The following is a 27758-nucleotide window of genomic DNA, read 5'->3' on the forward strand; positions in this document are numbered from 1 at the left end:
AGCGTTTATTGTATGTTTGTTGCTAAAGGCATTATTTTTTTTTTTCCTTTTGTTACATATAGTCCTCACTGCAACCCTGTAAATTAGGTCCTATCGTTCTACTTTTGCAATAAGGAAACAGGCTTAGAAAGGACAAGGTCACATATTTTTAGGCGTTGGAGTAAGAATTCAGACTCAATTGTTACTAACCTCAAAGCCTTTGTTCATAGTTAAACAGACAGAAAGACAGACTAACCATGATGCTACAGGATGCCACTCCCAGGAATTCCCAGAAGATAATGCCTTGACACGAAAGTAGGGTCTCAAAGGCAGGACCCTCTTTCTTTGTTTAAGGAGGTATTTATCATAATGTGATGGAATGAATATTTGCTGAATATCTTGCTCGGTTGAAGAAGCAGATTCATGAGTCTTACTCCAGACCTGATGATTCGTAGTTTCTGGAATGGGTGGTAAGCAGGCCCAGGTATCTGCCTTTAAAAAAAAAAACTGCAATTATTTGTATGCCCAGAGAAGTTTTTGAACAACTGACCTATGTTGTCAGCAGAAATTTACTCACTGGGTTGAGTATCTCTGGTTTTTCCTTGCAGACCCTCCCTGCCCCGGGAGGGAGGATGCATGGGTTCCTTCCACAGCCTTCCTCGCCCTCTGGTTTCCAGGGGGCTTCACGTACGGGAGTGGTGGTAAAGGTATTAACAAGAGACCAGGGGAGGAAGAAAAGGTAGGAAAAGGTCTTCAGTCCTCAGATTTTCCTCCTTTTCAATCATTGTGGACTGGCTACTTTGAGCTTCCAAAGGCACCTGTGAGGCAGCCCTCTTCACAGAAGGACATCTCCATGCCAAGAACCACACTCTCCTCTCATCTATTTGGGTGACAAATGCTCAGGGTATAAATGTTCCTTCCTGTTGCTAGCTCTGTTGGTTTCTTGAGGGTCTCTCCACATCTCTGTCAATATTCCTTTTCTTAAATTCTCTGCGCTGAAGGGTATCTTCCAGTTCCTGGTAGAACCCTGATTGACACCCTGACAAACATGATTCAAAGAGCTATAATTTCTCTATTTCTTCTGTGCTATTTTTTATACATGACACTTGTTAGGGAGCTGATAGCCCCAGGTTGCCTCATCTCTTAAGGGAATAGTATATCTACCTTTCCAGCTGTTGTAAGGGGTTAAATGAGATAAATATGTATAAGGTACTTATTGTGTGTCTATTATAGACTTGGAGTTACTGTTACTTCCTGAACGCTATTTACAGCAAACTGCCTCTGTGTTATTGTTAACATAACTTGATTGGCCTTCAAGGTATAGCTTACTCTCTTTAGGCCCTCCTTGATCCTCGGCCCCCTCCCATCTCCAGCAATCTACCATATCGTCTCATCAGAGGATTCTTTGTTTGTTCTGTCTTTCCTGGTTTGCTCAATCTTACTGGTACCTACAGTATTCACTGCAAGTGCTACCCTGTCAACTTGCATGGTGCCCAAGCCTCACGCTTTCTGTCTTTTCTGAGCACCGGACCTTCCCATTAATGCCAGATTGACCCTCTTTTCTCTACTGTCCAATTTTCAGGCATCTCCAGATTTAGTCCTCAGAACTTAACTAAGCTAACCTTCGGTTTCATGGGAGCCTGCTGTTTTTCAGCTCCTATAGGTAATCCAATCCCTTCTTCTTTAACCCTTATCATGCTTCAAAACAATAATCCCTGACCATCTAGAGCTTGAAAATGCCCATCCTAGAGTAGCACTCTGTATCTACCCTCAGGTCATTGTACCTGGTCAAGTATTCATGTGCAGCTGGTAGAAGCGCCCTTCTCAGCCTCGCAACAGCATAAAATTCATTCTTTAATTTAGAAAAAAAGTGAACCGGGGAGATTGAACATATCTGTTCCCTTGAGCACCAAACACATGCCAGGCACTCTCCTAGGCACTGAAGATCATTGTTCCTGCCCACGCTATGTGCAAGAGTATGCCTGTACTCTTGAGATGAGTAAAGAGATAAGTCAGTCTCTTTACTCAAACTTCTTTGATAATCCTGAAGAATTTGTGAATTTTTGAAGAAGGCACTTGGACTTGTGGAGAATGAGTGAGCCCTTATATTCCAATGGAATCACTACACAGGTAACTCTACATGCTTAGAGCCAATGAACTATAAAGTTTTACATTGGGTACGGTTGATACCTGCCTAAACCATTCTAGTCTATCCCAAGTCCCACGTTTTAGTTGGATGCTATCTGCCCTGGAATACCTGCTTCCCGCCTCAGGGTTCTGATTTCCTCAATCTCCCGCTTTGATTATGCCTTTGTTTACATATAGTCTTGAAGTGTGCAAGTATTGGCCAGTTAGTAATGACATAAGGCTTCCTACAGCATTTTCTGGAAATGATGAATCTAGATTTTTTGGATTTGTCCATTAGATGCTCCAAGGCTTTAATATTGTACTCTATGGCCTTTGTATTTTCTGTGGGAGATCAGTGTCATCCCATAGTCACTGCATTATTTGCTTTTTGGTCTATGCCCTGTGCCTCCAGAAAGAGGGTTTAAAATTTAAGGTATTGACTGAGTCTCCATTTGTGAGATTTGAGCATCATCCTAGAGTACGCCAAGCACCCATAGCTTAAGATGCAAGCATTTAATCCATTCGTGGCCTCTGCACTGGGGATTACCCACACATGCTTTTTACACAGAAGAGAATAGCTTGTCCAAAATGTCCCAAATTAGACCCGTGTTGAGAATCGCTAAAACTGTATATTTTGTGTTTGATTTTTCATATGAAGAAACTGAGGTCTGAAAGTTTAAGATATTCTCCCAAGGCTCTAATAATCCAAACGCTTTTTACATTTTTTTTCTTTGGAAAGCGTTTTATAGCTTTTCGCGGATGTGGTAAAACAGCTATTTATCTTTTTAATTGTCTTTATTTAGCCTATTTTTCAAAATATATCCCCCAGATGCACATGAAGGGATGGGATGGGTGAAAACCAAAACTTCTCTGAGATAGAGGAAAATAAACCTAGGATTAAAAAAATATTAATAATCCACATCATACAATCCACAAATGAGATAAACCATGTGTGGGAAACTCACTACTAGGAATACCAAGCAAGGTCAGAGGGTTAAAGAAACAATACATCCAGCTGAGAAACATAGATCTAGGAATCTATATCTGTAGAGTTTTAATAAACTCCAATCTGACTAAACTTCTGGTATCTGCAGAAACTCTGCAGATCTGTTTAGACATTAACAAGATGTAGTAAAATACTAGTAGCTAATGAGTAAATTTACTTCCCAGTAGCTGTTCTAAGTTGTAGATTTTATATTTTTATTTATGTTTTTATAAATATTTTATATATTTAGGAAGGCAGAATACTCCCTCATTCTCAGGGAGAAGCAGAGGGTTAAGACTGATTACTTTTTTGAACCATGGAATAAAAACTGCATGCGAACCATCTATTTCCAGATTCCCAAAAGATGTTATCTTTCACTTTAGATGGAGACCTGAATGCTATCACCAAGGCATCTTCAAATATTTGAACGCAATCTGTGCCTGCCTTTTCTGATTGCATCTGACGCCAAACCCAGGTTAAACTACAACCATAAAGAACTGGGACAATGTGCTCCAAATTGAATTTATTGTCTGTACTCCCTAGTGAAAACCTACTTAGTTGTCTTCCTAAATCACAATAATGTTCCTTCCTCTCACTTGTCTGAGTCTCACCATCGGGCTGCAGAGGTAGGATCCCAGTCTCCATCTCCTCTACTATGTGACCATGCTTCCTGAGCACAAGTGATTGTTCCGGAAGTGGACATTGGACCCAAACTGGGCAAGCCAGAGTCCCTTCTAAATTAATTTGGAATTCATATCCAGAGAATTGTCTCTCTGCATATATCTGTAATATGTCAACTTATGCTTTCTGCTACCTCTACCAGAGAATCAAAATATCTGTACTAGTATAGTAACGAACTAAGTGGTCCTCCAGAAAGCATGGTCACAGTGTGGTCCCATCTACAACACTGCTCACCTCCCACCCAAATGTGGTATCTGCCCATAGAAACAAATATAATCATGCCATTCCACTGCTGAAAATCTTGAATAGACGTTATACAGTCTGGCTTACATGTCTTCATAATCTCCTTTCCACATATCTTTTAAGCCCCAGTCATCTTCTTTCCCCTGTCAGAGTCTATGACCCACAGATACAATTTCACAGTCCAGTCAGGCTGAACATCTATTCTCCAACTCACTGAGTGGTTCCTAACTATTTGACTTTATGTACTTTCTTTTCCCTCTGCCTAAAATATCCTTTCCCCTGTTGACATTTTGACAATTGTTATTCATCCTTCATGTCCCATCTCAAATATCATCTCTCCCTGAAGTCTTCCATGTCTTTGGTTCACTTCCCAACAGTGATTCAACTCCTGTGGAAAACCTCTGCCAAATCCTGATAAACAAGCTGGTGGGTCGTCTTTCTATCTGTAACTGCACTTTGTTTACATCTGTTTTGCACAGCATTATTACTATCTAACTAGTTTCCTAGGTCCATGCCTGTCTTTCCTTTGAGACTGACAGTTCCTGGAAGACTGTAACTATGTCTTATATCCCAAAGCGAGTATAGAGCCTGGTGCTTCATACCTGGTGGGCACTCATTAAATTATGCTGAACGCGTACATGCATATCTTGTGTGTCTCCAGAGCACAAATAGAGCAAGAGGTAAAAATAACATGGAAAATATTTTCAAAAGATTCTTATAAAAGGAAACTTAAGAGATAAAATGTTTGTATTTGTCAGCAAAAGGGATTCAGCCCACAAACAGGAGTTACATTGGTTCTCCTGTGAGCTCGTTGAGTTCAAGGACTGTGTCTATTCACCTTTATATTTCCACAAAAATGACCACTTTAGCACATATATCTGGGCACTGAAAAAAATGTTCATAGGGTGAATCAGTGCTCTTACAGCTGTGATATTTCATGACTTTAGGTATCCTAATCAAGAGTATGTGAAAAAAAATTTTATGACTCAAATATATAATCTTAATTAGAGTGTTTATTTCTACACATTAAAATGGTTAGTTGAAAATACCCTTGGATTCAGAGATGACTATTTTCCCTTAATAGTAACTGTGTTTTCAAACTTTATTTCATCACAGTTTTATGCACAAACTGACCATTTTAACTTTTTCGTCTTATTTAGCCTTTTTCTCCCCCTTTTTAAATAGTTTTTGGTTGACCTCACTAAAATAGATGCATGTATAAGGAAATGATAAAGTATCGAGGAAGAGGAATTAAATAAAAAAATACCTTTCTAGTTAATAGAGATATTCAAATGGTATTAGAAGTGTGAGAGTCTGCTGATTATGAAGGATGAACTTCCATGCAGACATGACTGGCAGGCTTGAGAAGTTAGACCGACTTCAGAAATGGTCTATTCGGAGTGTTTTGGATGAAGGCAATAGTGAATCTGTGGATAAAGACAATTTGTTGGTGTAGTTTCACACAGCCATGATATCATCTCCAGGTGAATTTTGACTATTCGGTGTTCCATTATTTACAGAAACTGTGTCCTGTTTAGAAAAGGCAGGGGACACGGAATTAGGGATTTTCAGCTAGTCCTATCCTTGTCACTGTCAACAGCTTGATACCGTAGAAGTCATCCTACTGTTTTTCCTCGCAATTTTTTTGCTTCCTGTCTATCACCTAATTTCTCTAACTGGCTATTTTATTGAAAAATTGCAATCATAGAAGTTAAGGAATTATGTATTAGTGACATTAATTCTTTAACTGGCCTCTAACTAGCCCTCAATAAAACAAATGCTTGAATTAAAATAACTCTTCCTCATGTCTTTTCAGTATTTAAGAAGTGTATGAGAACAGGACCAGCTGTTTCTCTTGAGCAGCAATGTTTAAAACAAGCAGAAAATATGAAAAAAAAAAAAAAAAGAAAGAAAATACCTCGCTGCAGGCTTCAGAAAGGTCAACTTTAAATATAGGTAGTCACACAACAAGCTAGTCCACTTGAGGTTTGTTTGACTGGTTAAGAAACTTCCTAAGAAAGTGGGAATAAAATGGAATAAAGGCCACTACTAACAATTTGGAAATAGTCAAATTTGCTATGGAATTTTTTAGTTTTATCCCATCTGAATTAATTTTACCTTTAGTTGGAATTTGAGCAGCATCTTTACTGCTCTTTACACATTATAGACGACTTTATGAAAAAAATGTAAAATACCTTCTTTCTTTCTACCCTCAAATATGGATAAATCCCTAGCAGGTGCGTCTACACACTTCTGTTCACACTGGATATGTTTGTTGAGTACAATTAGCATTTCTTTAGCATACTTTGCTTAGTGATGTATTGAATTAATTAAGACTCATTTGGGATTTTTTTTCCTACAAAATGTCATTCTTTTCGGTCATTAGAGGCACCGCTGTGCCATTTCAGCAGTCCTACATTAAAATACAAAATCTGAAGGGGTAGTATTTGCACTCGGGAACTATGTGAATACGTGCCAGTAGTCTTAGACTGTAAGAAAGTACACTCGACCCTTCAGCAACACAGGGGTTAGGGGTGCTGACCCCCGTGTAGTCAAAAATCCATGTGTAACTTTTGACTCCCTGAAAATTTAACCTACTAAGAGCCTACTCTTGACCAGAAGCCTTACTGATAAGATAGTTGGTTAACACATTTTATATATGATATATATTATATGCTGTATTCTTATAATAAAGTAAGCTTACAGTAGAAAAGGTTAAGAAAATCATCCAGGAATATAAAACACATTTACAGTACTAACTGTATTTATATTTAAAAAAAGCTCTATGTATAAGTGAACCTGTGAATTTCAAACCCTTGTTGTTCAAGCGTCAACTGTAAAATATATGGAAATTATATAACCTGTCTAAACCGTGAAACTCAAGTTAAAAAAAATAGGTCAAATATTCTTTATTGTTAAAAAAATTGTATTTTTATAACCTCTTTACTAGGTCTTACTATAAAATTCCACTTAAAGCTTTCGGTAAAATATAGCACTTCAAGGATATTTCCACTTAAATATTGATCAAAAAGCATAAAAGGAGATACTGTCTTAAAAGAAATATATGCCATTTCTTTCTTATACCAATGACCCCCTAGCTGCCTCAGGAATAACCCTCAAGTTTGGTGTCTGAACTTCCAGGAGTTTGGACTGATTTCACCAGTTAATTAACCTCATGCACTTCCAGGAATCTAACCAAGTTGACCTTCAGGTTACACCTAAGTGCTTCTTCCCTCAGACTTCCCAGATCACAGGTGATCAAGTGACTCATTAACAGAAAACCAACTTTAAATACCCATGCATCACACAAACTCCTTAACAGTGATGAGCCACTCATACCCAATAAATAAGTCATTAATAGTGAATCTAAATAGCCCATTCCCCCACGATGGCATTATAAACTCTGTCAATGCTTGGGAATATCAAAGTGTTTTCCTACATGCTCACTACACTTTATAAGTAAAATCTCATGCTGATGAACTTAAGTCTTAGGCTTTTGGGCAAATATGAATTATGCCATATTAGTGATCTATTGTTGTATAACAGATTACTCCAAAATATAGTGGCTTAAAACAACAAGCATTTATTACCTCACAGTTTCTGTTGGTCAGGAATTAGGAAGCAGCTTAGTCGGGTGATTCTGGCCCAAAACTTCTTGTGAGTTTACAGTCAGCATGTCTGTAAGAACTTCAGTTATCTGAAGACTTGCCTGAGGCTGCAAAATCAACTTCCAAGATGGTTCACTGTGACACGGCTGTTGACTGGAGGCCTCAGTTTCTAGCCACATAGATCTCTTCACAGAGCATAGCCATTGGGCTGTGGAGTGTTCTCATGGCAAAACAGCTGCCTTCTCCCAAAATAAAAGTTTCAAAGGAAGGAACAAGGGGAAACTACCATGCCCTTTGTGACCTAGTCTGGGAAGCTATGCGCCATCACTTCCACCATATTTTATTTTTATTTTCATTTTAAGATTTTTTAATTTATTTGACAAAGAGAAACACAGCAAGAGAGGGAACACAAGCAGGGGGAGTGGGAGAAGCAGGCTTCCCGCTGAGCAGGGAGCCTGATGTGGGGCTCGATCCCAGGACCCTGGGATCATGACCTGAGCCGAAGGCAGACGCTTAACGCCACCCAGGCGCCCCACTTCCACCATATTTTAGAGTCATTAAGTACAACCCACACTCAAGGGGAGGTGAATTGGGTACCACATTTTTAAGGGAGGAGTGGCAAAGAACCTGTGGGCATTTATTAAAACTACCACACATGCAAATTCACTTTCCACAAATAAATGTTAGGTGCACGTGGTGGCCAACAATAGACCTATTAAAAGAAATGGAGAATTAATGAGGATGCTGAAATGTTTTTTTAAACACTAAAAAAAAAAAAAAAAGGAAAGTACTTGGTTGGGAAGAGAAAAAATTAAAGCCTTTGGAGCCTGTTATGTACTCAGTATTTTTCCCAGGACAGCTCATTTAAGGCTCATAAAAAACATTGTCCAGCTCTAGAGCCCATATGCACTGGCTTGTGAGTGACATTTGCTAGCATCTCTGTCAGCATCTCTTTCCCATTCCATGTTCAATGATACCATGGCGGAAGTTTGAAATCAGCCATGGTGGGAGCACTTACACCACGGAAATTGGTAAATTCTCTGAATTAGTCATCCTTCCCCTAGAGAGCTGGTTGTTAAATATTGATGAGCATATCACTGGGTGAGAGTGGGCCTAATTTACAGATGAGGAAAATTAAGGAAGAGAGGTTTTTATATTTGTTTTTAATATTTTGCTGACATTTTTGCTTTCTCCAAGGGCCATGAGGGTAATAAATGGAAAGCCGAGAGTTTGCGACCAGTGTTGAATGAATCTACAGTTAGTTTAGTTTCTGGTATGTCTGCTACCTCTCTAAGAGGATTAATTGCTATACATGGCTCAAACCATTTTCCTTGCCTTCATCATGATATTGGTGTTTTCTAATGATGAGGCAGACTATGACAGATTAGCTGACCATTTGCAACTGGGAAATAATTCTACTTCAGGGACTGAGAAAACTAGTGCAAATCAAAGATAAAATGAGCTAACTGCAGTTTAGTTCTAAGCAGGAAACAATGGGGAGAGGAAAGGTAACAAATGGGGGGAACACTATATTCTATTATATCAGAGCCTGCTAGAAATTGGATATATGAGGCATTTCTGCATCATCTAACCAAAGTGTGAGAATATTTTCTCAGCCAGAAAACACTGGACCTCATTTCTCTAAATCGACCTTTATCCCTCAAGTCAATATATATTACCTTGCGCCTCAGATAAACACTCTTGAAAAATTATTCCTGATTTATACAATTTTTGCCCTATTTTGCATATAGTTAAAACATCCATATTCCATACACAAGTGCAAAGTTATGCAGAATTTTCTCTGTGCAGACAGCCATACAAACACTAATGCGCACATACCCCAAAATGGAAGCTTGCGATGTGTAGCACGTGGAGAGGAAGAATGAAATTGACTTCAGTGGAGCAACTATTTTTTTTTTTTACCAGCAGCACTAATAGCTCAAAAGTGATCACATTTATAGTTATGCAGTTAAATACTGTGCCAGAGACTATGGACATGTGCATTAAGGCACACACAATGACATCTCCCCACCATGATAGAAATGAAAAAATGACAGGTCCGTTACCATGGAGACAGAAGCAGAGACACCAGCTACTAATTCTGAATACCAATTAACAGCTAGCGCTTCTTTATGTTACAAAAATTGGTTGCCAGGGCAACTCACAGGATTGGCCCATGTTATCAAGTGAATTACACGCTGAATCCAAAAAGTCAAATTCTTGAGAATTTTATAGATCTTAGTTTAAGGAAATGATTTATGGAGTTCATCCTGTAATCAAAATAGTGTCTGTTTTCTGTGATTCTTCCTTTGTCATTCCCCCTTCCTCCTCTCTTTTTTTCTTTATAAAATATTCCTTAGGCAGAGACTGGAACATATACCTTAATATTTATGTTTTCAACAACAACAACGAAACCCAAAAATCAAAAACAACAGAAGTGAAATAAAACCATCATCTAGCAAGTTCTTTTCAGAGAAGCAAAACATAAACAACCTTGGTTATATCTACACAAAACGGTTGATCCCTGGTTAGCTACATTTTATCAAGCATTTACTATCTGACATGGTGTGAGAGATGCGGCATGTATTTAGTCCTCAGAAAGAATTCTGGACGTAGAGATATTGGCCACATGTCACTGAGAACCAAGTGTTAAACTGTTGGCCACAGGAAGGATTCACCCTGAAGCCTTGTAGTCTTCCAGGGTCTGTGATGTAAGCAACAGCAGAGCCCAGTGGATAAGAGTCAGCTTGTTCTACCTAAACCCGGTGCCCACCACATGATGACTAGGTAACCTTGAATGAGATCTCTAATTTCTCTAGTTCGGTGTTTTCATCTATTAAGAGTTTTCCTGAGGTCTGACCAGGGCCCACCACCTCTACTGCAGCCTCCCTGCTCCAGACCACCAGCCCCTTGCCCTGGACCATTACAACAGCTGCAACCTAGTCACCAGTACTCAGTGTAATCCTCATAAAACATGTCAGTTCATGTTACTTCTCCCGGAACTCCAACCTCTTAGGATTGTAGTGAGATTAAATGAGACTTTCCCTGTAAGGGACTTGGCACAGTTCCAAACATGGAGAAAGCATTCATTCGCTGGACAGATGTTTATTGAGTCCCTACTGTGTGCCTGCTGCCAGGGAGAGAGCAGTGAACAATACTGAGAAATATGCTTGACCCTTTGGAAGTTCCCTGAAAATACAAAGCATATTATTAGATCGTGGTAAGTACTAAGAGAAAAATGTAAGCATGGAAGATAGATGGGAAGTGGGAGTCTATAGGGTTCTATGGGATGACTGGAAAAAGCTTCACTGAGAAGGTGACACTTGGAGTACAGCCCTGTGAATGACAGCAAGTCATGTAAATTTGTGGGGGAAAGGGTACCCCGGGTAGTGAGCTCAGCAAAGGCCATGTTCCACCTCAGGCTGTGTGTCTGGGGTCTGTGAGGGTAGAGCATCGGAGGAGTGGTATCTCAGAGACACTATGGAGGGAGGTGCGCATCACTTAGGGCCCGTGGGACATAGCAAGGGCTTTGGCTTTTATTTCAGTGAGCTGAGGAGTCCCTGGAAATTACCATGAGCTGACTGTGTTTTATTAGGATAGCTCTAGCTACTGGTGACGAGTTAAGAAGCGATTGTAATAATCCATGGCAGGTGGGCTGGTAGTTTGGTGGCTGCAGTAGAGGTGTTGATAAGATAGAGATGCTCAGTAAATAACAGCTATTTCGACATTCTCTGACATTGTCTCTTAAAGCTGAATTTATCACTCAGTTTAGACAAACTAGCAGTTGGTTCCCTGTTTATGATCAGTCAGTTCATGCTAAGGGCTCAATCCTATCTGTATGGTAGTCTGAGTTATAATATTCTGACTTACAATAATATTATGGTTGTTACTTTTTTTCCAATACTTTGCCACTGTTTACTATAATGCCATAAAACATTAAATAAGTCCTATGAAAACTATACGGTGGTTGCCAAAGGCAGGAGATGGAGGTGAGGGAAATGGTTGAAGGTGGTCAAAGGTACAAACTTCTGGGTATAGTAAGATAAATAAATTCTGAAGCTCTAACGTGCGGCATGGTGACTATATTTAACAATATCGTATCACATGTTTAAATGTTGCTGAGAGAGTAGATCTTAAAATTTCTCATGAAATGAGAAAACATGTATAACTGTGAGGTGATGGATGTTAAGGGAACCTGCTGTGGTAATCATTCCATAGTATATACATATATCAGATCATTATGTTGTAGACCTTAAACTAACACAATGTTATATGTCAATTATATTTTAAAAAAAAAAAGTGTGGGAAAATGAGCAGGTGAAGTTAGGAAAAAAAAAAATAGACTTCTGGAATTGAAAAAAAATTGTAAAAAAAATAAAAACTCAATAAGGGGTGCCTGGGTGGCTCAGTCGGTTAAGTGTCTGCCCTCAGCTGAGGTCATGATCCCAGGGTGCTGGGATCAAGCCCCGCGACGGGCTGCCTGCTCAGCAGGAGGCCTGCTTCTCCCTCTCCCTCTGCTGCTCCCCCTGCTTGTGTTCTCTCGCTCTCTGTCTCAAGGAAATAAAATCTTTAAAAACAAACAAAAAAAGAAAAACCAAAAAATCTCAATAAAATATTATAAAACAAATCAAAGACCAAATAAATAAAATATATTCTAATGAAAAAATTAAACTCTAAATATCTGATTGAATGCCATAACGCATGTTCTTCTAATGGAGGATTGTGCTTCTTACAATGCCTCATGCCTAAAAACCACGAAATAGTAAAATAATAGCTAAGATTTTTACTGAAGCCAGTCCATTAAGTAACATAGAATGTATTACTTGCGGCTAGTCCTTTAATAAGACGCATTGTGTTTATGCCATTGTCCTTTCAATAAAGCTCCTCGTATGCACGTAATTTATTGAGGGCATTTTTTTGTTTCTCAAAGCTTTCTCTCCAATACATTGTATTACCTCATGAGGGATAATAAGAAGGCTGTTCTGTATTCCTTAAGGATGAGAATTAAAGATTTGTCAAATGTGACAGCCTTGAACCTCGAACTGATTATTTCCTCAACCTCAAATAAATTTTCCTGGAGTCTAAGAACTAATCACATTCCATACACACACCTGCCTTTTTAAAGCCATCCAAAAGGAAACCTGCATCAAACTCACTGTTCAAACTTTCTAAGTTGAGGTTTTTGTTTGTGTTTGCAATAAGGAGTAAGGAGTAAAGACTTTTGTCCTAATGCTAATATAGCAGTTAATGGTGGTACAGCACTTACCTGTGTCAGCCACTGTTTTCTCTGCTTTAAGTATATGAAGTCACATACAAATCACCACAAGCCTCTGGTAGTGTTGGTATAATTGAGGAGGAAACTGAGGCACAGAAATTAGTTACTCAAGGTGACTGAGTTAGTAAGTGGTAGAATTGAAAGTCAAACCAAGCGGTCTGACTTCAGAATCCCTGCTATCAAACCCCATATTCCATAGCTTCTTGGCATGTAGATCAGGACATTATTTTGAAATATTAGTCCATATTACTCTTCTTAGATTTTCTCCTTTCCATCCCTAAACTTACACTCACCTTGACCACCTGCAGTTCAAACTGGAAATGACTTTTGCTTTCCAAAAGCTCCAGATTTTGTGGCTGCTTACAACATTTTGCAAAGAATGTTAAATAAAGAGGTTTGCCAAACAGGTGTTGGAGGCACAATCTTTTAGCCCATAGGAATGAAGATAGTGCTATTATCCCTAAATTAAACAGTGATTCTTCTCTTTGGAATCCTGGGAGAAGTAAAAAAGTTGAGGTGAGGACTGCTTGGGCTCCCCCTTAGCACCACGGGGAAAAGAGTAGACCCCTAATATGAAATGGCTGTCTGATATGCCCAGGCTGATAGAAGAGTAGTAACCAGGCTGAGAAAACCCATGAAAAAGATTTTTTGTCTAAAAACCTTGCCAGCCCAGGAGGATTACGGAAATAGAAATTAAGTTGAATCGCTGAAAATAAAGGAAGTTACAGTTCTCATCAATATGAGTTTGTGGGCAAAAATTAATGTGCATGAATCTACAATGTAAGTTAGTTGTCTATCCTAAACTCAGAAAATTACTTCACAACTACTGGTAATTAAGAAATGTAACATAGGAGCGGGGTCACATAGTTAATTGAATGTTGGATTCGTGGTTTTAGCTCAGGTAGTGATCTCAGGGTTGTGAGACTGAGCCCCGTGTCAGGCTCTGCGCTCAGAGTGGAACCTACTTAAGTTTCTCTCTCCCTCTGCCCCTCCCCCCTGTTCGCTTGCGCTCTCTTTCTCTCTCTCTCTCTCTTTCAAATGAATAAATAAATAAACCTTTAAAGAAATGTAACATAATCCTTTCCTACAGCCTATATAGCACTTCATTACCCTTCTTAGAACCTTAGAATCTACCACCAACATAATACAGAAGACGACAAATTAGATGACACCAATCTTTACCGTGATTTTATATGGATAATACATACCTCATTCTGTGTACAAGCAGACTTGAGCCTGAGATGCTTTCTAATTAAATCCTATGGTTTAAATAGACTACAAATAGAAATAACCAAATAATATGAAAGCTTTTATCTTTGTCTTAAACAGTGGTTTTATTCCTGTATCATAAAAATCGGCTAAATGAATTTTGTTTTGGGGGCGTACACTCTGTTCTGAAGTTGGCAGAGAAAAAAAAAAGTGCAAGCATAGCAGACAAAAGTCCTTAAGTATTTCAAAATCATAAATTGACATCCTACAGGTTTTAGTCACCCAAGTTGCTGGAAGCTAAAAAGCAAAAAGTCCTCTTAATAGGAAAGAAATGAGTAGATAAAATATTCTTACTTTTATGAGAAGACTCCACAAATATGGCAATAATTAAACTAAGCAGTCTGAAAGTAAACATTCAGTGCTACTGAGGCTGGCAAGGTTCCCTGTCAGTGGTGTTCAACTCTCATGTATTTCCCGTGAGGTTAAAAGTCGTCATCTGCAAGCTCTCTCCCCAGCTATTGAACACTCCTATCAGATGGGCATGATTTGGCATGCTGGAAGGGGTAAGGAGTCCTCGTTCATAAAATATTTCAGTAAGTTAATTCTATTACGCTCTGTGTTGATTATCTTGTCAAATGTGAATATCACATTAAATATGCAGTCTCTTATTGATTCCAATGGAATTCCAATGGAATGATTTTGTGTTGGACTCATCACAGTGAGCACCTTTCACCATGATAACAAAGCATGGATATGTAAGAAGTGTTTAACAGAGTCCCGGAGAAGAGAGAATTTATGGGGCATCTCTTTATTCTAGCTCCTGAATACATCTGACTTCTTGACTGGCAGGAAGGCATAGTGGTCAAGGGCACAGACTCTGGACCCAGACACTCAGGGTTCCTATCTCTGTTCTGCCACTTACTCACTCCATGAGTCCAGGCAATTTACTTAACACTCTGTGCCTCCCTATCCCCAGCAGACCAAATGGGTCTATTACTAGTACTTATCTCATAGGGCTGCCTGAGAATTAAGTGAATTACACATTAAGTGTTTAGGGACTAACACATAACAAATGATATGCAAGCATTAACTGTGATTATTGGCCATGGGAGAAATGAACAATGTGGTCTAGACTCTCCTTTTTTAAAAACCGCATCATAAATAATCTTTGTAAATATTTGAAAAATACACATATATAGCTAATTAAGTTCTTAATATCTACCAGATCCTATTATAAGCTGTACATACATTTTAAGTGATTTAATATAGGTAGATTTCTAATGAAATATTTTATGGGAACTTAAATGGAAATGAAAGATATTTCTCCATTAATTCTTTTTTTTTATTTAAAAAAATACCTATTTTAGCACTTACAGAGATAGCTCCTGAGAGATGTGTAAAGTTCCCACTAATCAGTGGACGGGTAAAAAGTAACCTTAATGAAGCACAGAGATGACTTATTAACTATGCCGTATACAGGTTGAAATTCTTAATGTTCAAGACCAAAGCTAGCACTAACTGCTAGGAAGGCTATTTTAACTGCAGGTTAACTAAAGGCCAGACTGTGTCCAAGCTAATTTAGGGTCAAATCAAGCTAACTTAAACACATTTACTTCAAATCCAAAAGGCACGCCGGTCCCTTTGCTCCCTTCTGTACAAGAATATCTCAATCTGTCCTTGTATCAGCATAAGTAGCAACTTACGTCACCCTGACTCTGAGATAAATACCAATTAAAGAACATTTTTATGCCAGTCAACACTTGCCTCTCAAACTAGCACTTTGAAATGTGTTATCACCTGGTTCTGTAAAAAGCACAGCTGGGTAAGGGTAGCTCTTGAGATTCGCTGGGGTAAATATTTGCCACTACCCGAGTAGATGCTTCTTTTGCATACAAACCCCTTTGTCAGTACAGCCCACATTGTCAATAGAAAGCACAGGGAGAGGAGTTTTCTCTGTAGAGAAAACAGCACTGTTTACCTATTCCCACAGATCTGGCAATTCTGTGCCCCTCCCCCACATTGGCTCTCAGGGACAGCTAGCCATTTTGGGGTGGGCACAAACACTTCCCCCTGGCACATTGTCTTCACTGGCCTATGTTGAACAGAAGCCAAGTCCATTTACAGCTATTTCAAGGACAGACTTAAGATTATTTCAAGGGCTCTAACAATATTTGCTTTCCTAAGGAGGCACGGCATGATACCCAATCTTGGTTGGCACAAAAACTTAAACCTACCACAGCCCTACAAGCTGGGGAAACTTTCACACTCATAAAACACACACTCTTGCCACCCAGAGGCCTTAACAAAACAACTCAAAAACAATGTACATTCTCTCCATTTCCTTCAGTGTAAACTTCCTCAGAGGGCTCTCAGGTTTCTTGATAGCAGAAGGAGGTTAAATGAATGTTGAAAACAAACCATGAGACTCGCTGGGCTGGATTTTTGAATGGCTCCCAAATTCCAGCATGGCTACTTCTTTCTGATGTGCCCTTTTTAATCTGAGGTTATTAAAGAAGTTGCTAAACATTAATGAACTTAAAAATCGTTCTGGGTGGTAGCTGTCTGAGCTCACAAGTAGGGAAGTGGGTCGGCAGGCCTTCCCTCGGGAAACCATGAGTGAGACCACCCATAACCCGTTCAGATGGGGCAGGTGCATTTCCACTTCTCACAGGGGACGCCCTCTGCTCTAACGCGACAGCTCAAGGGCCCGGGTCAGGGCCTGTTCTCTGTCTATGCTCAATGTACCTTTGTTGAACGAATGTAACCCTGCATGTTATAAAAGGATCTTTTCTCTTATTATTTCAGTCATGTCATTTAAAGTCTAAATCAGGAACAGAAGCGTCCAATTTAGTTAGGAAAAAAAAATCTAATTTTTGAATTCTTCTGAAGATGAAGTACCTGCATTCGTGGAATAAGAATTCAAATCTTATGTTTATGAAACCATTTGAACAATTCCCCCGCCCCCAGGCTTTGTTGAGGTGTAATTGACAAATTGATATTTGAAGTGTACGGTGTGATAATTCAATGTACCAGTGTGTCGTAAAAGGATTCCCCCCATCAAGTTAATGAGCAGATCCATCACCTCACATACTTATCTTTTTTGTGTGTGAGAACATTTAAATTCTACTCTCTTAGCTTATTTCAATTATACAATGCAGTGTTATCAACAATAGTTTCCATGTTTTTCGTTAGATCCTCAGACTCTTGTTCATCTTAAAACTGAAAATTTGTACCCTTTTACCAACCTCTCCTTATTTCCCTGGCCCCAGCCCCTGACAACCACTTCCATTTTTCTGCTTCCTGTTTCTGTGAGTTGACTTCTTTTTGGTGTGGCTGATTTCACTTATACAGCCCTCCGAATTAACATGGTTCATCCATGTTGTTGGAACGACAGGAATTCCTTCATTTTTAAGGTTGAATCATATTCCATTGCATATATGCCACATCTTCTTTATCCACGTACCCTAAGTGGTGGACACAAGTTGTTTCCCTATCTTGACGGTCGTGAATAATGCTGTAGTGGATGTGAGGGTACAGTTATCTCAGTTGGACAGTTTCTAACCAGTTTCTTCTTTATTCCCTAAATGCTCTCTTGTTATAATAATTTCCTCAACCCTTTCTTGGGGATAATAGACACCGGATGTAAAACCGAGAGTTCAAAATGTGTCCTTGAAAAAGAGTGTGAAGCATTTTTTAATTCTTCAACCTTTTGAGTTACCATGAAATTAATTAATTGAAAGAACCAAACTGGTCACTACGGTTTTACAGTTTTTCCTTCCATTTGTCTCACATTGTTTAAAACCCTTGGAATTCAGCAATAATAGCTTGCCGCTCTATTTATGGTTTTATGGTAAAGCTGGTAAGAAAGAATCGCGGAATTTTGTGGAAAAGGAGTATTTTATACCCGAGTTTTTAGGAAGATTTACTTAAATAAGGATTTGACAGGCCTTTTCTGTGAAGGGCCAAATAGTAAACATTTAAGGATTTGTGCGTCATGTAGTCTGCCATGTTGTACAGCTGCCATTGTAGCAGAAGAGTAGCCACAGACAATACTGAACAGAGGGCCATGGCTGTGTCCCAGTAAAACTTTATTTACAAAAATAGGCCACAGGTCAGATTTGGCCTCCTTGGCCATTGTTTGCCAACTCTTTGATACTGTGCTTTTTGGACTTTGTGATGGTACATGGGCATAATTTGTTAGGAAAACTAAAAGTTAAATCTTCAGTCTTTATAATACGAGGACCCTCCAGTACTGAAAGGAATGATCAGCCGTAAAACGTGAGTCTGGCTATGGTACCTGATTGCTTTGTAAATAATGTGCACCGTAGTTTCTCCTTTCTGGACCTGAATTTTAAAAAGTCGATCAACTACAAGAATTTACCCTTAAAAATTGTGCAGAAAGTAGGCACATAGTAAAAATGCTTTCAGTCCCTCCAAATCTTCATTCCCATGGAAAAAATCTCGGGATTTGGTGCTTGGCATTCACTGTAGCTCCTGTTGACAGTTGTCAAGGCTCAGCTTCCCTTGCTTTCTTGTCTTGCTCCTTTGTCCCCCACCAGCTTCCTGATCACGGGCTTTTGCTCCTTTAAGGAGCTAAAAGGGAAGATCATGGGCCAAAGCCTGGCCTGGCTCCATGTGGAGCTGACAAGATGACTTCAGAGCAGGTGCATCAGTAGAAAAATCTGCCTGTGCATGCTGCTCACTCCAAGTCTTTGTAGTTGAAGCCACCTATTGAAAATATTATGTGGCTGGATTCTTCTTTGTTTTTCAAACATTTGCCTTGTTTCACAAGGATATGGTGGTTTCCACCCTTGAAAATACTTAACATGGTTCTGAGATTTTTCATTATTGTTGCCAATACCAAAACACATTTGAGGTTTTACCAAAGACAAGCAACAAAGGTCCACATAATCTCTGTAATAAATGCAACTCATAACTATAGTTTCTAATAATTATCCTTCTGGCTTATCTTTAAATTAAAATTTAATATTGTTAAAACTTCCACAAAGCTCAAGTTGGTAGGATTTCACCTTTTGACACCTTGTGTCAGGCAAAATGTTCTTATATCATTAATGTAACCTTTTTTTTTAATGTATGAGGCATTGGTGAGATACCCAATGATCAATAACTTAATGATAGAGAAACTAATATTATCCTTTCAGACCTAAACTGGCAAAGCACACATTGTGTGATTGAGCATCTGTGACAGTTCACTAAGAATTTGTTTATAACCCTATGTCTCCCCATCCAGGACTCCTTTCTCCTTACCAAGTTCTAATGCCAACAGTTGCCAGGATAAGTGAAAAGCAGGCTTGTGCCCTCTGAGAGCAGAAGTGTGCATCACCAGGAGAAGGCTATGCCTAGACACCCATTGAGGGTGGCATTTGCTTTTTTGGATGCATCGAGGTCCAGGCCATGGCCCTCTAGCTTGCAGGCTGATTTTCTGGCACACACACTGTGTGGACACTGGAGATTCACAATAATCACAGTCACAGAGGTTGCTATATTAAGACTCGATGAAGGGGCCAAAATGTCCAGAGGGGCAAGTCAGTGTGTTCTTTCTTGGACAACAAGCTACACGGAGAGCCACATTTTCATAAGGCTTGGTGAATTAGGACCAGAACAAAGGAAATACATAAGAGAACAAGTGTCTAGTCATGTCAGGGTATCATAATTTTACGTCTCATAAATGGTCACATCTATTGGAAGGGTAGAACTCTTGCTGGCTAGAAAGGGCCCTCGTCACCTAAATAGTGCTTGAATGGGCATGGCTTATTTTTTTGTCTATCTGTGGGTTAGTGGTTCCCATGCCTGAAAGAGCAAAAGAAAGTCTTTTTTTTTTTTTTAAGAAAAGGGTGGAATTTCGTCTTTATTTATAGGATACTGCAAGATAGGAGATTCCACACAGAAATAAGAAACCTACTGAGAGAAGCTTCATACGGTTTGTACAGTTTGGAACTGTTCAAGTATAGTTTCCATTGTAAAAAGTGCTACAATAACAAAACACATTTAAAAGAAAGTTCTTAGTAGAGAAATAGTGAGACAAATGTATACCAAACATAGCACACAACAAACGACTTTCTGCCTCAGCTGTGCAACCTAAAAGCTAAAGGTCCCAAAGTGCCATCCTGAACTTGGAATATATGACCGTCAGAGGTCATTTCTGGCACAACACCTTGATCTACCTCTTCCTCCACAGAGAAATAGTTCTCATTCAAGTTTAATAAAGCTTTGTACACAGACTCATTTTCATGGTTTTGTAGAGTTTGTTTTGTCTAAACCTCCACATTCTTCAATCATTAGACTGTTTCTCAGTTTCACCTAGTTTCTCAACAGAGTGTCTTACTGAACTTGGAAGAGGCAAAAATCTCTTGATCTGTCATGCCCTCTGCACTGTAAGGTCAATTGAATTATAATGGGGGGGTGACTCAGAAATTTTGTTTAGGGGATTCTGATATTCTGATACTCTTGTTCTTTGAAATCAGACAGACTTGAATAAATATTCTGGCTTTGCCACTTAAAAAATTAACTTGGTGGAGTTTTCAGAGCTTCTGTTTCTTCATCTGCAAAATGGCTATGATAATGCCTACCTATCAAGGATGCTGGGAGAATTAAATGAGATCATATTTGTAAGCCCAGTGCCAACTAAACATTCAGTAAACTAGATAGCCATTCACTGTATGTCCCCAAATAGGGTGTGATATATGACCCAAACGCTTAGGTCATTGCTTATTAAACTACATTCCTTTTATAACACGAGGTCCCAGAGAAATTTCCTTATCATCTCAATTAGATGTAGAGATACATGATTGCAGACAAGTTCTTGGTTGATTCTCATCAGTGGTTGACCACACAGAATGGGTGGGCTTTACTAGTTTAATGTCCCAAAGGCAGCCTTGGTCCCCTACTCCCAATTCTTGGGAATGGATATCTCCTCATTGCCCCCAAAATATAGATAAAAATGTCTTTTTTGTCTATATTTTTATCACAAAAAAAGAATCTCAAAGCTCCTGTCAGTGGGTTGAGAATATTTCACCAGAAAGCGAGTCTCATCAGAGTTGTGTTCTGAGAACATTTTAATGTGAAACTTGTAGTTGAACGACAGAACAGTGATTGTTAGAAACCTGAGTTTCACATAATGGGTAAGTGTGTCTGAGATCATTTTGTGTTGTTCTTTAGACACATAGGACAATAGAAGTTGGTGAGAGAAAACAGGATAAATGAGGTGGGAAAGAAACATATGGGACAGTGCCCTTCCCTATGCCAAATAATTCCCCACTAAGGAGCCTAAAAGTGTAAAAGCAATTCCCGTAAGTGCCTCATTTACCAAAAGAGGGTCACCGGGATCCTGAAAGAATCCACTTTCTGCATGACAAGATGGGTATAATCTATGTTTCCTCAGGTTCCACAAGCATGGAGGTTATAAATGCTTGACACAGAAATAAACCTTCCTGTCCATTCCCGGTTTCTATTTTATTGCTTTGGGCCGCTTCGGGGCCATCCCACTGTGCGCTGGATATCCTGTTCACTGCCTCTGGCTCTCTGAGCCACAAGCTTTGGCTGCTACTGATACTGTGAAGTCATTTGGTTGCAATCCAGGCCGAAAATGTGGACGTTCTCAAGGGTCCTAAATCCAGCCTGTGTTTCACACAGAAACAAAGCTTTGGTATTAAGGTTTGGAACATGGGTGCAAAACATTGCTATAAATGCCTCAAGTGTCTTCCAGAAGATTTAGTGAAAATAGCCCTTTTGGTTATTACAGCACCATCTTCATTTTCCCTGCTTCCTCAGGATCTGGACTTAACTCCACAGGGAGTTCCAGAGACAAATACTACTTCCTTCTCCATAACTACGCCTGTGCGCGCACGTGCGCACGCGCACACACACGCATGCACACGAGCTCCTTTAAAGCCACTGACCAAGGCAGGCAGGCAGATGAGAGCTACCTGACAGTCACAACTGCCCTGATCTGCTTCCACAGTTTCAGGAAGCCCCACGCATGCACTTTGTTTCGCTGTACATCTCATATCATCATAAGTTGTTTTCAGTCACTCACCAATTGTCCTTGAATAATTACTTGACATTTTACCCCTCTTTCAAAACAGCACGTATGTCTTTTCTCAGTCTTGTGTGGATTTTTTTTTTTTTTGCAAGGTCACTCATGAGCTTGTTCCAGGGAGTGAAAATCTTAAACATCATTGCACATCGAAATATGACACATTGACTTAGCGAGAATGTAAAGAGTTGCACGACTCTCTATTAACAACAAAGAATGTTTAAATTATATTGTAAAGAAGGGTGCTATAAGATTTGGCATTAAGCATGTGGGTACAGATATTTCAACACCATTACTTCAAATAATTGCCACTTTTGAAAATTTCAAAGGAACTTTGAATAGCACGTGTTCTGCACACATGAGTGATAAATTGAAATCCGGGGAACTAAGCCAAAGTTACATTTGTAATTCAATAAATATAAACTAGCTCTGTGACACTTGCTTGTCACCAAGTCAATGCCTAGGTCACTGATAAGTTCTATTTTATTTCTGGATAGCTTTAGATTTGTGGGCTATTTATACAGTGCTTTTGATATTTATGCAACACTAATTGTTTTGCAGTTCAAGAAAAACCCCCTTAAAAATAGGAGATTTTTTAGAGAATGAAATAGTGTGTTCTGCATTGAATATTGAGAGTGGAAGTAGTTCAGTCAGGACTATGAACCTTACATGGTATAATTCTGTTTCACATTCTGAAGATAACAGGAATGGCAGTTTTAAATGTGTGAACAGCAATGCATCTAGCCTTTTCAGATCTTGGGGCAGCCTGGTGGACCAGTAGGTACCAGAGGTCCCAGGCCAAATTTGGCCAAGAACACACTTTTTTGGCATTCATCTTCTCATTTGGATAGGTACTAGATGTTGCTATCAATGTTATATTTAGCTGTATGCATCAAAGTACCATTATCTTGTATTTATTATGTAGTTGTGGCTTATTACTTTCATGTATGTCCCATCATTTATGCAAGACAAGTAGTATTTTCTTTGTTGGATGAGAAAATCAAATAAAATGAGAGAATTCTGTACTAGAAGATGATGCCACGGCAGCAAACAGAGAAGCCGTGAATTCTTGCTCCTCGAGGCATGCCTGTCACCTGGGACTGCCCAGGGCTTGAAGGAGAGAGTAGTCCCTTTTTGCAAGGGGAGTCTCTCCTCTGCTTCCCTCCTCAAGACACGAACGTTATAGTAATACAATCCCAGAGAGTAAATGTTTGAAAGAAATTCTCATTTATATCCCCTGAAATGTAAAAAAGCAATCATATTAGCCTACTTTCTCACAAACCATAAGTGCTAATGATCTTAAACCATATAAATATTTGATACCGAATGGTCTTATTAAAATTCAGTTACTATGTAGGCATTGATCTTTGTATCCAGCACACATCTTGGTTGGGGGCTGAGAAAGAGCTGTGATCCTGGCCCTCCATGAGCCTCTACAGGGGCATCCTGTATCTGTTAATTAGGTACGATCCTCCAGGAAAGTGATCCACCACTCAAAGAGCAGAGTTGTCTCCCGAGCCCTCGGCACAGCTGCCATCAGGAACTGCAGCTTAGAGGGGACCCCCCCGGACGACAGATGCAGTGACAACCTGGCTGACAGCACCCAGCTTACCCACTTCTCAGGAGTTCTGGAAGTCCAATCTCCATTCCTGAATGTAACCCGATGCCATGTCATTGATAAAATAAGTATAGATTTAAACAAACAATCATCCAAGCCATTAGACTTCCTATCTCCATCCCAGTAAAAAGTCCCTCCTAACTTTTATAAAGGCACACTAACTATTTATAAAATGTTGTTTTTGTCTAAATTCTTTAAAGTGACTAAAGCAGAGGTGAGTGACATGTGCCGAACCCCTGTCTGTGCAGTGTTCTACAAAGTTTATTTTTTTAATTGACTCAACTCCTTTAAAAACAAAACAAAATATAGACCAATACTTTCAAAAGGATGCAAACACAGGAGACCATGCTTCCTCATTATATGAGATATGTGGAAGGGGGCAGAAGCCAAATGGGTGGAAGGATAACAGTAAGGCAGCAAGAAGCATGGGTAAGCTTCTGATGAGGGTACAGAAGTGAGGTCACATCCTGCCCTGCATTTAGGCCTCAAAGCTTTTATTAAGTTATCTAATAATTAGTCCATCCCTAAATTGTAAGATCATCTATATTAGATGGTGAGAAAAATCTGTCATAGTGAAAATCATTCTCTGGGCTGTAAAAGCTTAGAGGGTACCCCATGTTTAGAAGGACCTGCACTTGGTTTAATGCTCTACTGTCTTGATATTTCCATTCTTAATTATTTCTAAACAAGGGGTCTTGTGTTGTTGTTTTTTTTAAGATTTAGTTTTTTTATTTTAGGGAGAGAGAGAGCGTGAGGGGGAGGAGGGACACAGGAAGAGAGAGAATCTCAAGTAGACTCCCCACTGAGTGTGGAGCCTGATGCAGGGCTCGACCTCATGACCCTGAGATCATGACCTGAGACAAAACCAAGAGTTGGATGCTTAGCTGACTGAGCCACCCAGGTACCCCAAGGGGCCTGTATTTTCATTTTGCAACGGACCCCACAAATCATACAGCTGTCCCAGACATCATGTCAAGCTGTAGGCTACAGCTTTGCTAGCCTCCACTGGGGGAAAAAAAAAAAATGTGTGTGTGTGTACGCACGTGCACACACAGTCCTTGAAAATAAATAGTGTTAGAATATTTTCCAGAAGGAAGTGTTCTTATATTCAGAAACCATAACCTTCCCTACCTTTGATATATTTTATGTTATTCTTTTAAAAAATTTTATTATTGAAGTATAGTTGATATACAGTGTGGTATTAGTGTACAACATAGTGATCTGACAATTCCGTACATTACAAAATGATCACCACGATAAGTATAGTTATCATGTCACCAGACAAAGTCATTACAGTATTATTGGCTATATTTCCTGTGTTGTACTTTTCATCTCCATGACTTATTTATTTTATAATTGGAAGTGAGTACCTATTAATTCCCTTCATGAACTTTGCCCATACCCTGACCTCCCTTCCCCTTTGGCAACCACCACTTTGTTCTCTTTATTCTTCTGTTTCTCTTTTTTGGTTTGCTTGGTGTTTTGAAATTCACAAGTAAGTGAAATTCTCTGGTATTTTGTAATTTTCTGCCTGATTTTTTCACTTAACATATACTCTAGTTCCATTCATGTTGCAAATGGCAAGAGCTCATTGTTTTTATGGCTGAATGATATTCCATTGTGTGTGTGTGTGTGTGTGTGTGTGTGTGTGTGTGTGTGTGTGTAGCATGTCTTTATCCATTCATCTTTCATGTGACACTTAGTTTGCTTCTATATCTTGGCTGTTGTAAATAATGTTGCAGTAAACATAGGGGTGAGCTTATCTTTTGGAACTAGTGTTTTTGTTATCAGAATTCAGCTCTGAGGGGCGCCTGGGTGGCTCAGTCATTGAGCGTCTGCCTTCGGCTCAGGTCATGGTCCTAGGGTCCTGGGATCAAGCCCCGCATTGGGCTCCCTGCTCCGCGGGAAGCCTGCTTCTCCTCCCACTCCCCCTGCTTGTGTTTCTTCTCTCACTGTGTCTCTCTCTGTCAAATAAATAAATAAAATCTTAAAAAAAAAAAAAGAATTCAGCTCTGAATGACGTTGGAAATTCACTAAATGAGAGAGGTTTTACTGGGGTCATTTGCAGTAGATCAAACTTCAGTCTTTGTCAGAACACCAGTCACTCTCACTAAGAATCAAAGATGGCGTGTATGCTTACCACACTGCCCAGATCTAGCTTCTTACCACTCTGCTGAATTCCTTTCAGTTTCTCCACTTGAAGTCAGTGGTCTCACTTAGCTCTTCAGCTTGATTTCCTTCTCCTTCAGACTGCTGTAGAGCTTGTGGAAAGCCCTGAGTGGGGGCTGTCTCTCCCCCGCCAGTAGCCAAGAGCTGCCTGTTGCTGCAGATTGCATGCATGTGTGACTTTCGTGAACAGAACTGAAATAATTCAGAAGGAAGGAAGTTTGAGAGCTGGTACGGTGGTGACACAGACCCCTCTGAGGACTGCAAAGTGATACCCCACACAGGCAGTTTATTCTCACTGCAGCAACTACAGGGTACTACCAACCTGGCTCTCTCAAAGTATACCACGTGACAGGAGGAGCCTAAGTAAGACACCTCTGCTGTATGTAGTAAGCCTCAACACTTTTTGTCTGGCATTTATTTACTAAATCAGAGATGCTTGAAACAGAAAGCAACTTGAAGTCTCTCTCTGCCTGTCTTCTTGTCTCAAGCAGTGGTCTGTCTTAAAATAATTCTGTACCCTCCCTCATTTATCTATGGCAGTATTTATTACAGGGTTTGTTGTCATTTTTCACTAAGAAATATCAGGTACTGCTTCAAATATCAATACAGTGAATGGTAAACCCTGTATTTGCCTTCTACCCCAACCGCAAAAGGATCAGAAGCTCAGAGTGTCTGGCTTTCTTGTTCCCGAAAGCTCAGTGAAAGACGATAGCATCTGGTAATTGTCCCTGAAAAGAAATTTAATTAATACAGTGTTTACAAGTGATACCAGTTGGAAAATAATTTTGGGGAAATGTATGACATGGGGGCAGGGGCACTTGGTTTCCTCTATATTGATCAAATAATTCCTGCCCTCCATTTTGTAAAACAGGAACATTTTGCAGTGGTTCTACGCTGTGTCAGGATCCCTCCAGTTCACAAATGTTACGGTTACTGATGTCCATCATTGGCAGATGACATCGTTCCTGTTAAACTAATGGGCGTTGTCCACTTGGGGACTCCTTTTAAATTTACTCCTTAATGTCTATTTCGTGAAACACAAATCTAACGAGGGCTTTTTTTTTTTTTTTTTTTAAGGCAGACCACCAGGTTTCATGTCTTACTGAACTGAATGTATTGTTTCTGACAACAGACGTAAAGCTCATTAAGCTGTGCTTGACATGGTCCTAGCCTTGTCAAGGACCTTTATCTGTACCTTGAAAAGACTGGCCTAGAAGCTGTCTGCATCTATGAAATCAGAAAAGGATCAAAGCAGAGACACAATTTCCTTTGAACTTGAAATGGAAATGAGTGTGTTTCCGGTATCTATTAATCTGCCTAAAACCAAGGAAATCATTCCAGAAGAAGCTTTCAGCACGCTATCAAAGTGATGCGGCTGGTGAGGTGGCAAAGTAGAAACACATTTAGAAATTTATTACTCCTGACCAGATAATTAACCTTCATCACTCACCATGATGGAACCAACCCCAAAAAGATGTAAAAATGTCCACATATCATTCCATGACTAGGACCTGAATCTCACCAGAGGAATGGAAAAAAATAAACAAAATTGGGAGGATGACATCACAATGTTGCTTGGTCATGATCCTCCCCACTGTTAGCTCATTCCCTCTCAGATGTGTTTGACTCATTTGTTGTGTGTCTGTATAGTCTAAATGCACATTTTGGGTGAATACACTACATAGTTACAATGTATGAGGCAAGAAATATCCTGGGTGCTTTACATATATGATCTTCAGTTGACCCAACAATAATGTTGTGTAGTTTTTATCAGCACTGTTTTAAGGATGAGAAAACTGAGGGTTAGT

The 27758-nt window shown here is 39.5% G+C and overlaps 1 long non-coding RNA gene across 1 annotated transcript; it reads right to left on the reverse strand.

The window, feature by feature from the left end:
- Positions 1-27500, reverse strand: LOC113929296. The gene is made up of 4 exons (XR_003522153.2): positions 27401-27500; positions 25922-26142; positions 5283-5442; positions 1-471 (listed from the first exon to the last, which is right to left on the reverse strand). It is a non-coding gene; the product is annotated as an uncharacterized LOC113929296 (long non-coding RNA).
- Positions 27501-27758: the final 258 nt, after the last annotated feature.

The sequence above is a fragment of the Zalophus californianus genome, chromosome 5, assembly GCF_009762305.2.
Source record: "Zalophus californianus isolate mZalCal1 chromosome 5, mZalCal1.pri.v2, whole genome shotgun sequence".
In the NCBI taxonomy this organism is placed as follows: domain Eukaryota; kingdom Metazoa; phylum Chordata; class Mammalia; order Carnivora; family Otariidae; genus Zalophus; species Zalophus californianus.